This window comes from Globicephala melas, chromosome 9 (genome assembly GCF_963455315.2).
Source record: "Globicephala melas chromosome 9, mGloMel1.2, whole genome shotgun sequence".
NCBI classification, from domain to species: Eukaryota; Metazoa; Chordata; class Mammalia; order Artiodactyla; family Delphinidae; genus Globicephala; species Globicephala melas.
In genome coordinates, this window is record NC_083322.1 from 2,819,210 (window position 1) to 2,831,091 (window position 11,882).

An 11,882-nucleotide genomic window follows, 5' to 3' on the forward strand; every position below is an offset into this window, starting at 1 on the left:
CCCCTCTCTTTTCCCCTTGGTAACCGTAACTTTGTTTTCTACATCTGTGACTCTGTTTCTGTTTGTAAATAAATTTATTTGTACCATTTTTTTAAGATTCCACATGTAAGCGATATCATATGATATTTGTCTTTCTCTGTCTGAATTAAGACTGTATTTTTAAACTTTTCTCTTCTTTTTTTTTTTTTTTTTTTGCTGTACGTGGGCCCTCTCACTGTTGTGACCTCTCCTGTTGCGGAGCACAGGCTCCGGACACGCAGGCTCAGCAGCCATGGCTCCCGGGCCCAGCCGCTCCGCGGCATGTGGGATCTTCCCGGACCGGGGCACGAATCGTGTCCCCTGCATCCGCAGGCGGACTCTCAACCACTGCGCCACCAGGCAAGCCCTCTTTTCTTTTTTTTAATGGCTGGTGTTACCTGACCATTGCTCTGTATTCTGCTGTATGAGCATTTAGGGGGAAACTCATCTATCTTTTTACGGCTGGCAGGATCGCCAAAGTTCTGCCTCGTGTGAAGTGAGGTCGGCCCACTTTTTTGGCTCTTGGCCATTTGGAGCACCTTCTCTTCCCTGGTCCTTTTATGTGACAGCCGGTGCTGATCTGTCCTCCTCTCCCCGGCTACTTGGGACCTTTTCTGGGAGGGACTCAAAATTTATTGTGTGTATTTCCTGCTTAAACAGACGGAAACAAGTAGATACTTATGCTTCATAAATTGACATATAATAGAAGAAACAGAACATTCATACAAACGAGTGTGTTCCACTCATTAGCATCAATACAGACTGATTACCTACACCCCAAAGTAGCACCCGATTCTGCTACTCTGCACCACCTCACCATGGGGTGTGTCTCGAAGTCACTATAACTAACAGACATTTGTATCTATTGTCTTATTTATTGTGTGTTTACCCTGGACCGGATGGTAGCTCATCCCTATATCCCAAGGGCCAGGGAAAGTAAGCGGCACAACACTGGGTTCTGTAAGTATTTCTTAAATAAGTGAGTGAATAGGAGAGTCTCTGTGGGGACCTGGGGAAGTCTAGCTGTGTTTCGGGGTGCCTGTGTGTGGAGGGGTGGTGACCTGGAGGCGCATGAACTTGGGAGGCCCGTGGGGATGGCCCACGTAGGTTCTCGTGTTACCCGTGTGTCTTGGGACCTTCAGGAGGCCTTTGCCCAGGCCAGGCCCCCGACGCAGAGCAAGGGGAGGACAGTCATGGTGAGGAAAGGCATATGGGGGGCGAGTGGGGCTTAAGTTTCAGATGGGGGAGGTGGCTGCCCTACCCACGTGGAAATTCTCCACACCTGAAAATCAGGGAACTATGCATGGAGTCCCTGCCCGAAGGGCGTGTGGGTTAAGGTCCGCAGCAGCTCTGGGAAGCCAGGCTGGCTCTTCCTGCCCTTTGGCCTCACTGCTTCTGGGCTGGAGCAAACCCCAGTCCTGATGGGCCCCAGGGCCCGGCTCCTCACTTTGCTGTCCCCTCTCGGCGTTGTCTGTTACACCTGGGGCTGCCTGGGACTCTGGGGCCGGTGCCCAGGAGCCAGACCTCTGCTGTCTCCTCTGTGACATGCCTCTAGGGGAGTTCAATGGGCACCTCTGGTTATAATCACCTGCCTTAATTACGGAGGGCCTCTACCTGTGCCAGCGGCTGCGGCTTGCATGATGTACTGGTGTTGAAAGCTCGGGAGATGAGAGGTCTTAGGCGTGGGAGGGTGAGTCCAGACAGGGCTGGAAGCGTCCATCACCCACTTGTCGTCCACCCTCCTCGGCCGCCTGCAAGCGGGTGTAATTATTGTGCATTAGATTATAACCTGCAGGGATTTGTGGGCAGTTCAGAGAGATGCACCCCAAATGACACCCGGTCTAATCAATTCTTTTAGTTTATGTTATTTCAAATTGGGCTCTGGTTCCAAATCTTGATATGACCCACGGGCAGGAATCACAACTCCCCACCCCTTCACGGCGGCAGAGCCCGATGTCAACACGTAATTGCCTGCCTTTTGCCCATTATTTCCAACAATCAGTTGAGGGCCTGTGGCTCTCCAGCCTGGACATTTTTTGATGATGTCAGGGGTGCCTGGGAGTTGATGACTTAATTTTCTCAGAAACTGCGACATCATCTGTCACTGCCCGAGACAATGAACATCACAGCGGCGGCGCAGTCACTTCTGATTTGGGGAAGGCGGGCAAGGACGGACGCGTCCGGGTCAGTCTGGATCAGTGTGAGGGGAGGGGAGAAAGGCAAGACAGCGCCCGGACTGGGAGCTGTTTAACATTCCGGTGAAAATTCTCCTTGTCGGAACGTGGCGAAAAGCCCAGCGGTGGCCACTCCAGCAGCAGCAAGAGCGCTGTTGGCCATTTTGTGCTTTAGGAAGAAAACGTTGACCGCTCAATACCTATTTACCTCCCTGAAATATGCAGCCTGGGAGGGCAGGGGCTACGAATGCTTAGGACCAGGGCTGATGAATCGTCCTAGGGCAGCGCTGCAGCCTCTGAAGCAGGCGAGGAGAAATCCCAGTGGACGGCGAGGCCTCTGGCTGGGGCGGGTCCAGGAGAAGTGCGAGCCGGACTCCGGGTGGCCGTGACGGTGGGGCTGGCATTAGGCATGTGTGGACCCACAGGCTTACACCATGTCACAGACACTTCTCATCTCCGGGCTCTATTCCCGCCTAGTCATAGCTTCATTCTCGGGCAGGCTCGCTCCGCAGGGCAGGGAAGCCGACCACTGGCAGAGCCACGCCTAAACCCTTACACCTTGGAATCCGAAAAGGAGAGAGTCCCTCTCCCTCCAAGGAGCACGCTCAGACTGCAGGCAAGCCTCTGTTGGCCCTGCTGAGGTCACTTGCCACCTCGGAGCCAGTCTGCCAGCCTGGGTCACATGGGCGGAGGGCACCATGATCTTGTTCTCCCAGGACCGTCTTGTGTGGAGAAGAAATGACACCCGTGTCCCTCAGGTTGCTAGAGCAACAGCACAGAAGAGAACTTAGTGAATGCACTCTTTACAAAGACGAGGGCCTGGTTGAGGGAACCCAGAAAGGGTGAAATCCCCCAGGACGGGCAACAGCAGGGAGCAGTTCCACCTCCAGGCCTGATGGTGAAGGGGAAGGAGTGGTGTCTGAAGCCCAGCAGGACAGAGGCCAGAGGCCCCGCTGTCTCCTCTCCCCAGGCCCCGTCAGTGCCGCCCACTGGCTGCAGCCGATAGCGACGCAAAGGGAAAGGGAGCCCAGATTACCATCCACTTGCCTGCCCTACGGCTCAGACTCCCCAGTGTCTGTGTGATGTGAGAAGCGGGGGCGGGGAGGAGATGGACCTGGGGGCAGGTGGAGAGGAGTCCTCAGAGCACCCCAGGAGAGGCCGTGCTGGGGGGACAAACACCACCCGCTCACGAGCTTCAGAGAGGACGTCTGCAAGCCTGTGCTCATTTCATCGCATTGAGCCACACACTTTATTATTATCCTTATTTGATTTAATTAATGGGACATGGATTGTGGGAATACACCCAGACCAGTATAAAAGACCAGCAAAGACGGCTAGAGCCCAAAGGTTCAACACTGACTAACAGAACGTACTGCTAAGCTCTTCTGAACCAGGTCCAGCAGAGTCTGGTGGGCTTCTGAGGATGAGGTTCCAGGGCCCAAAGCAGGGAAGGTCACTCAGAACCCAAGGACTGGGACTTCCCTGGCGGTCCAGGGCTTAAGACTTCACCTTCCAATGCAGGGGGTGCGGGTTCAGTCCCTGGGAGGGGAACTAAGATCCCACATGCCTCGGGGCCAAAAATCCAAAACATAAAACAGAAGCGACACTGTAATAGATTCAATAAAGACTTTAAAAATGGTCCACATCAAAAAAGAAAAATCTAAAACAACAACAACAGCAGCAAAGCCCAAAGACCACAAAGTGTCTTTATTCTATGTTTGGAAAGCAAAGTCTCGAGTGGTGTGATGGGCTGGGACCTGTGGACCACCTGTGTGTAGACGGCGCTGGTTCACTTGGTCTGCAGCTTCCCTGGGGCGCATCTGTGGGAACAGGGCGTCCGCCTGCCTCTGCTGAGGTGTGAGGTCCCTGCCTCAGCGTTGTGGCGACAGGTGCCTTGTGACATGTCACACAGTCAGGTCCACACTGGTGTCAGTAGCCCAGGAGGTCAGGTCGTGGCTACAGTGGCCGGGCGGCTGCTCTGGGAGGGGTCTGGACAGCATAGCTCTAAGGTTCTGTGATTCTGGGAACCCCAAGGGGTGGGAATGAGGCATAGGTTACACACGTGAACCCCATAAAAGAGCCCGAGAAAGGCAAGAGGTTTCCAAAATGAGCTGAAGATGAGAACAGTCTCTGTCACAGATGAGGCAAAGAGCTGGTGCAGTGAGACTGCAGTTCATTGGTTCCAAGCCAGGCTTTCCACCAGAAATCAAGGAGGAACCTTGTCCAGATGTCCTGGTTGGAGGGACTAAAGTGAGGTAAGGTAAAAGGAGGGGTACTCTGGGTTATCTTAGACAAATTGTGAATTCACACAAGAAAAATGATTAAAACGTCTAGTAATTCAGATTGTGTCAGTAATATTGTGTAAAATACAGGAAACTGTATTTTAATTATAAAATAGTTTTATACTTGTTAGATTGTATAAAACATTATACTACTAAAAGTTGGTGAGATTATGGTGAAATTGGCACTTATGAATTAGTATATATACTAATATAATTGGGAGGGGACAGTTTATTATATAATATAACATATCCAAATAATTTGACATAGTAAGCCTTCTCCTGGAACTCTAGACCAAGGAAACAACAAATCAAAGTGATAATTACGAAGATGGCAGAAATGTATTTGGTATGTAATCATGCATTAAAAAGCAAAATATGAATTCTATTGTGTACGATGTCTACACCTAAGTGAAATGAAATGTATGCAGTAAGTCTAACCTATTAGTTTGGGAAATTATTGTAAGATATTTCTTAATATTAAACAATCCTTCTCTTAGAATAAATCCCACTTTATCATGGTTGTTATTCTTTTAATGTAGTACCAGATTCCATTTCCTAATATTCTATTCAGTACTTCTGTATCCTCATTACCAGGTGAGATTAATCAATAGTGTTTCTTTGAAAAAAGTCTCAGTCATGTTTGGCAGTAATATTAGGCTTCGAAAAATGAATTACGATATTACCCATCGCTATCATCTGGAACAATTTGAAAGGCGAGAGTTGTCTATTCTTCAAAGTTTCGACATAATTTATCCATGAAATTCTTGGGGTCTGGTGCTTTCCTGGGGGAGTCCATCCAGGGTCCCCATTCTATCACTTGCTGGCAGGGTGGATCACTATGGCAGTTCCATCCCTTAATGTCTATTTTTGTGTGAGACCCAAGGTATTTCATGGAAAATAGTACTTAAGGCTGGTTACTAAAATGTAAACCCTTAAAAATAATAGTTTCAGCCTTATTTCTAAGCTCTTTTGTGAACTTAAATGCAGGAGTCTGGGGAGCACCATTGCTTTCTAGCCCAGGGCAGTCCCAGTGGACAGAGTGTGGGAAATCCTGCAAAGTCCAGGGCGTCAGGTGTTCCTGCAGTGTCTCAGCCACTCAGCAGCCACTCTTGGCTGTCTTTTTCTTTTCTTTCTTTTTTTCTCCATCTTTTGACAACAGTTGTAGGTGTGCAGTCTTCCACACCCAGCTGTCCGTGCGGCCAGCACGGCATTTCTGCTGCCTCTCATTACTAGAGAGTTTAAGGTGACGTGTGCTCGTCAGTGGACACTGCGTGCTCCTGTCCTCTGCCTGGCCGTGTGTGCCCTTTCCTCCTGCAATAACTGAATCATAACAGAACTGACCAAATACAAGAGCTGAATGGCAATAACATAAGAGCTTTCGGCAAGGCCGAGGAGGGGGCGGGAGGTTCTCGGTCCCCGCACTGAAGCCTTCCCTCAGCTCCCGGCGCCCATCCCCCGGCTGCTTGCAGGGGCACCTGGGCCTTATTGCCTTAGCTGAGACAGGCCTTCATACAAGAATGAACACTACATGGGCAAAGCCTTTTTCCTGTTTCCAGTTATCTTTCAGTTTATACGGTCATTTCCTGGGACATCAGACCCTGAGAGAGGGCATGCTTCTGAGGTGGCCTCTTACCCAGCCATTGTGCAGTTGGAGTTCTTTTAATTAACATTGGTTGAGCCTTTTATGTCAGGCGCTGTGCTAGGCACTGAGCATGAAGATGAATGAAACACTGCTGTGCCTCCAGGTGGGGACCCAGGCGAATAAAGAGCAATGACAACATTAGGGCACAGCTCTGTACAAGGTAACTGTGCGTGTGTGAGCCTGTGCACGTGTTTGACAGCATGTGCACGTGTGTGAACGTGTGAGCGTGCACGTGGGCAGGCGTGTGGGAGGCCAGAAACCCACCTGGAGGGGATTATGCCTGGGCTGAGCTCTCAAGGAGAACTAAGACTTACAAACACAGGAATGGGTATTGCAGGAACAAGCAGGAAGGCTGTGAAGAGAACGGAGACGGCGCTTTGGGAGGAGCCACCAGGAGCTCTGTACATCTGGAGCTTCACCCTGGAAACCGAGGGCAGTCCACTTACCCCGGGAAACTGTAACTTGCTTAAAAGTTACTGAGCTGTAACCTGCTTCCACCCATCACGCTCGCTTTAATTGTTTTTACAAAAACGTGCATGTCCTCCAAGCCTTAAGCAGCCTAAACAGGAAGATGTTTCTCCCGGTAGTCTTCCAGGACCCTGGACTCAGCCGAGTCCTGGTTAAGCCTCTTTGAGACCCCGCCCCTGACCCGCCCACTGGGCCTGCACGGACCCGCCCCCTGACGTCAGTGCCGGAACTTCCCCTGGGACGGCGTGGCGCCGCCATTTCTAACCGCGGCCTGCGAGGCGTCCCCAGTAGCACCTGGGCTTGCGCGGAGGGCGACGATTCTGTCAGCTTCTTCTTGTTTCCAGTCACCCTTTGGCACCTCCCCAGCCTCCTGCCGCCCTGCTTCCCTCCCGTAGACGCCCCGGCCCCTCGCCTTACTCGGGCATGTTTGAGATCTGTTCTCCGGGCTCCCTTTCTCCGGCAAACCTCGGCCTCAGCGCGGGGCTCACTGCGCGTGGGGCGGACAGGCCGTCACGTCAAAGGGCCGCACGCGGCGTGGGGACGGCCCGCCGCGCGTGAACGGAGCCGCGAGTCCAGAGGGACGGGGCGGGAGGCTGTGCGGTGAGTCAGCGCCGGGGTCGGGAGAGGAGGCGCGGGGGTGGGGCGTGTGGTGGGGACGCTCACGTGCTCGTGTGCGGTGGGCGGCGAGGCCGGGGTGTCGCAGGCCGTGGGCAGGTCCGAGCCCTGCGGGGCCCCGGGCTGCACGCGGACGCGGTGTCTCCGCCAAGAGGGTGCCCACCACCCCCTGCACGTCGTGTGGTGTGAGGAGGAAAAGGCGCAGGGGGAGAGTTGAGTGCGGGGAAGGAGGAGGACGGAGAGTGGGAAGGAGAGGGCCGGTGGGGAGGGGAATCCCCACGATCAGCCGGTTCCTCCACCTACTCAGCCTTCTCTAGGGCTCAGCCGGGTCTCTGTCCTCTGCAGCTTCCCGCACTTGCTCGAGGTCGGCCGGATCCCTCCCTCTGCTAGCTTCCTACCGCCCATCTGATGCGGAGCTGCTAAAGAGAAACGCCGGTAGGCAGGGCTGGGGCTTTGTTTGCTTTTGCTTTTGCTTTCCTCTTAGCGCGTATTCTCTCTTCCATTGGAACGAGCATCAGGTGTTCCTTTGGGGTGATGTCTCGTTCTCTCCTTGGGTGCGACGGGCAGAGCAACTGTCAAAATCCTTTTCGCCAGCGGCCAGGGGTGGGCATGTGGCCCAAGTAGGCCAGCAGGATGCTTATCCTGCGGTTTACGGCTCGAGCCCAGTGAAAACAGAGTGACCAAAACACAGTTGGAGCTGATGTGTGCCTGGTGGCATCAGGGCCCGGGACCAGCTTCGGTCCACCCCCAGAGCTCCGCGGCTTTCCCTCTCCTCACCTGGTTCTCCAGAGTTGCCTTTGGCTCTGCAGCCATTCCAGGTCCCTTCCATAAGTGTCTTCCTGCCTGATGTGCCCGGTCCCACTGTTTTATTTTTTTGTTTTTCTATGTGCCGTGTGGCTTGCGGGATCTTAGTTCTCTGACCAGTGATTGAACTGGGACCACAGCAGTGAAAGCGCAGAGTCCTAACCACTGGACCGCCAGGGAACTCCCGTGGTCCCACTGTTCTTTGCCTAAAGTGCCAACAGGACACGGGGCTGAGTCCTGACCAGCTCTGGAATGCCTCCCCACCCCTTCCATCTTTCTTTCTCTTTGCCCCTTTCACCTTCTCTCTTGCATCTCTAACTGTCAGCTTGTTCTGAAACGCAGAGAATTCTCTGACAGTGGCCCCAAGAGTTTGTTCCGGTCATGTGGGACACCCCCCCCCCCCCCGTTGGGGGCTTTTCTCACTCCCCCAGCAGAAAGAACTCCACTAGACCAGACACTGGGCCCTGCTCCAGGCCTGGGCATTGCAACCTCCATGGGCCCAGAGCCCAGGCTTTGGGGGTCCCTCAAGCCTGTAAGCCAGGCACCCCCTGCGCCCACTGCCTGGCATCTTGATGTGCTTTTCCCTGACAGGGCCGCACTCTCATGGTTGCCCTACACAAAGGTCACCAGCAGAGCAGTGCCCCTCCACGGCCACTGGGACCCAGCAGAGCCGCACCCAGCACACCTTTCTTGGGGAGCACAGGGAAGGTGGGAACCGTTGCTGATAGTGTTTGGTTTTCACTCTCCCAATAAAGGTTAATTTCTTACACTATCCTGTAGGACATACTGGAGTTCACTCTGAAGTCCGAGGCTTCACAGCCCTCGTTTTCAGTGCTGTCCTAGCATAATTCTTACTTTCCTTTGTCTTAAAAGCATACTGGTTTGGACAATAAATTATAGTCACTCCACCCAGAAGATGCACAACACAGATGAGACAGTGCCACCAGTAGGACAGTCAGTCCCTGCTGGGATTTCCTCATGGTTCCCAGTACAGACGTGCCATGCTAAAGCTCATCTATGTGCATGAGTCCGGTGCTGACTTAACAGTTACCTCTTTAAACATTTAGCAGTAATGGCAGTTCACTTGAGAAGACATGTGAGAATGTCAGTTCTAAAAAAAGGTGCTGCCTGCCACCTGGGCGTGTGCGTTCCCAGAAGTGAAATCATCTGCAGCATTTAAGTAGTGGCAGAGGGCAGTGATTAGGCACTCATGAGCTTGTATGAGGAGGGAGGCAGCTCTCTCACTTCTCCCCACACCTGCGAGCAGCGCAGGACAAGGGCCGGGAAGGGGCGGCTGGTGTAAATGCTTTAAAGAGAACCAGGGAAACGCTGAAGACCGTCCTCCACCAAGGTCAAAGGAAACAATCACAGAGTGAAGATGCAGCCCCCACTGAATGGGAGAAAATGTTTGCAGATCATATATCTGTTAGGGGTTCATTTCCAAAATGTGTAAGGAACTCCTGCAACTCAACGGCTAAAAAACTAATAACCTGATTTTAAAAGGGGGAAAGGACTTGAGTAGACATTTCTGTAAAGAAGACATGAAAAAGGCCAACTGGTGTATGAAAAAGTGCTGAAGGTCACTAGGCATCAGAGAAATGCAAATCAAACCCACAATGAGATAGCACCTCACAGCCGTCTGGATGCCTGTTATCAAAAATAGCAAAAGACAACAAGTGTTGGCAAGGATGTGAAGAAATGGAAACCCTTAGACACTGTTGGTGGGAATGGAAAATGGTGCCACTGCTATGGAAAACAGTATGGAGATTCCTCAAGAAGTTAAAAACGAGGTCAGGCAGAGCTGTTGCGCGCTGGAAGAGCGCAGTCCGGCGGCCAGCTCACACTCGCACCAAACGCCCGGCCCCAGGGCACCTCGCCATCATCCTCCTGATGCGGACCTGCGTGGCCCAGGCCTTGCGCCGTGGGGCCGGCCATGGCCTCCCGGGGCCCTACTCTGTCCATGCGTCCTCGCGAGAGCCCCCAGCCACCTCGCGCCCCTCTCGCCCTTGCCCTTGCATGCGCAGCAAGGCGCCCTCGGCCCCGGGTCCTTGCGTTCGGGCTGCTGCTTGCCGCGGTGGCCACGGCCCAGGAAAGGTGTGCGTGTGTGAAAACTACAAACTGACCACGGGGTCGGTGCCAGTGTACATCCGTTGCTGCACAACATTCTGTCATTTGCACAAAACTGGCCACCAAATGTTTGGTGATGGCAGAAGTGACTCTCAAAGCCTGGAAGAGGAGGGAAACCACAGGACGCTATCCAGGATAACGATGGGCTCTGTGATCCCGAGCGTGACAAGGGGCTCTTTAAAGCCAAGCAGTGCAATGGCACGTCCATGTGCTGGTGTGTGGACACTGCTGGGGTGAGAAGAACCGATAAGGACAGTGAGATATCCTGCTCCGAGCCAGTGAGGACCTACTGGATCATTGGTGAACTAAAACACAAACGAGAAAAACCTTATGAGGATCAAAGTTTGTACACTGCACTCAAGGAGGTAATCATAAGTCGTTATCAACTGGATCCAAAATATATCACAGATATTCTGTATGAGAATGATGTTCTCACTGTTGATCTGGTACAAAATTCTCAGAAAATTCAGAATGATGTGGACATAGATGATGTGGCTTATTATTTTGAAAAAGATGTTAAAGGTGAATCCTTGTTCCAGTCCAAAAGGATGGGCCTGAATGTAAATGGGGAGCTACTGGATCTGGATCCTGGTTGAACTTCAATTTACTATGTTGATGCAAAACCACCTGAATTGTCAGTGCAGGGTCTACAAGCTGGAATTACCTCTGTGGTGGTAGTTGTGGCGATAGCAGTTACTGCTGGAATCATGCTGGTTGTTTCCAGAAAGAAAAGAACGACAAAGTATGAGAAAGCTGAGATAAAGGACATGGGTGAGATGCACTGGGAACTCAAGTGTATAGCACTTTAATTTGAAGAGTAACTACAAAAAGGGAAATTAGCAAGCAGACTCAGATTACAAACATATGGGCATGGGGCAAAGAGAAGATCTTTGAAGACCACTACTGTGCTAGTTAAACATCATATATTTGTAATAGTTAAACGTGTACTCAAAATATAAGCTGTTTGAAATTGACTTTACCAATCTTAAAATTTGACCACAAGTGTCATAGTCATATATATGCAGATCTGATATAAAACCCAAACCTAAAATTTGGATTGCATAGTTTGAATTATTTACCCCTAACGTTGAAGGGTATGCATTAAATATGCTTCCACAGTAGTCCGAATGCCTGCTGTCTCGCCCATTTGTGATTAAGTAGCTGCCTTTCTCTTTACTTTGAGTTTTATACATAAAAACTTTTTTTTATGAACTATGAAATAGAACATTTAAAAAATGAGTTTCCTAAAAAAAAGAAAAATGAAACTGCCCATGATCTAGCAATTCCACTTCTGGATATTTATCCAAAAGAATCAAAACCAGGATATCAGAGAGATATTTGTACATTCATCTTCATGGAGGCACTATTCCCAGTAGCCAAAAGGTGGAGGAACCCAAATGTCACAGCGAGTTTTCGCCGTCAGAACCAGTCAATGAATTAATACTCTGCTAACCCAGGGCTCTTCTCCATAGATTATACTGACTTTCTAGGTAGGAGTTGCTTGATAACAAATTAAAGGGCTTCTGTTCATGCCCATTCTAAGGGAAGCATTGGCTAAATTCTGAGGATAAAAACCAACATTCATGTTCATCAACAGGGGCTGTTTAAATACCACGTGGTCACAGCAAGACAGTAAAAACTGCAGCCTGGGGACTTTGAAAGCGTTATTGATGATCTTTTGCTTCCTGTTGGAAGTACTGTACTTCATACCTTGAAAATATAATCTGGTCTTTCTCATCAATTGAGAGTTAA

The 11,882-nt window shown here is 51.1% G+C and overlaps 1 pseudogene; it reads left to right on the top strand.

The window, feature by feature from the left end:
* The first annotated feature begins 9,936 nt into the window (after positions 1–9,936).
* Positions 9,937–10,939, top strand: LOC115851963 (epithelial cell adhesion molecule pseudogene; annotated as a pseudogene).
* The last annotated feature ends 943 nt before the right edge of the window (positions 10,940–11,882 follow it).